This window comes from Myotis myotis, unplaced genomic scaffold, assembly GCF_014108235.1.
Source record: "Myotis myotis isolate mMyoMyo1 unplaced genomic scaffold, mMyoMyo1.p scaffold_m19_p_3, whole genome shotgun sequence".
In the NCBI taxonomy this organism is placed as follows: domain Eukaryota; kingdom Metazoa; phylum Chordata; class Mammalia; order Chiroptera; family Vespertilionidae; genus Myotis; species Myotis myotis.
In genome coordinates, this window is record NW_023416335.1 from 20,948,469 (window position 1) to 20,949,076 (window position 608).

The window sequence follows — 608 nt, forward strand, 5'->3', positions numbered from 1 at the left end:
AGCGCCAAGGAGGCTTCCATCCACTATTACCCTCGCACCTCACTGAATTTCGAAATTTGTCCACTAAAATTGGAATAAAAATTACTCCTTAATCTACTTTATGATGCCGTAGGGACCTCAAAAGCCAAAGCTCCTACAAAAGCATAAAGGGCAATTGAAGGTAGGGACTGTTCATTAGCGACGTAATGGTGCTAATCTGCACATTGAAAGGATGTTTCATTGAGCGGTGCTGCAGACAAGCGGCGAGCAAAGGGCTAAAAACTGTTGCAAATCGCTGGTACCTGCTCCAGAAAAAAAAAAAAAAAAAAAAAACAGTCTTGACCTGTTAATGTGGAGGAGAATCCAGAGCAATCTCCAGAGCCAAAATGTCGGAAAAGGACACGCTCAGCACCACTCGCGTCCCCCCAGGGGTCACTCGCCAGGCGTCCCGCGCCACCCCCACCCCTGAAACCCTGGCCCCTGCCCCCAGACCCCAGACCGCCCGGGCCTTGTCGCGGGCGCCCCCTGGCGGCCTCCCGGGGACACTGATCGTTCGGAGCGCGGGGCGGGGCTAACGGAGATGAGGAGGTGTGGTCTTCTCGCGTGAACTAAAGGCGTCATCGCCGCGA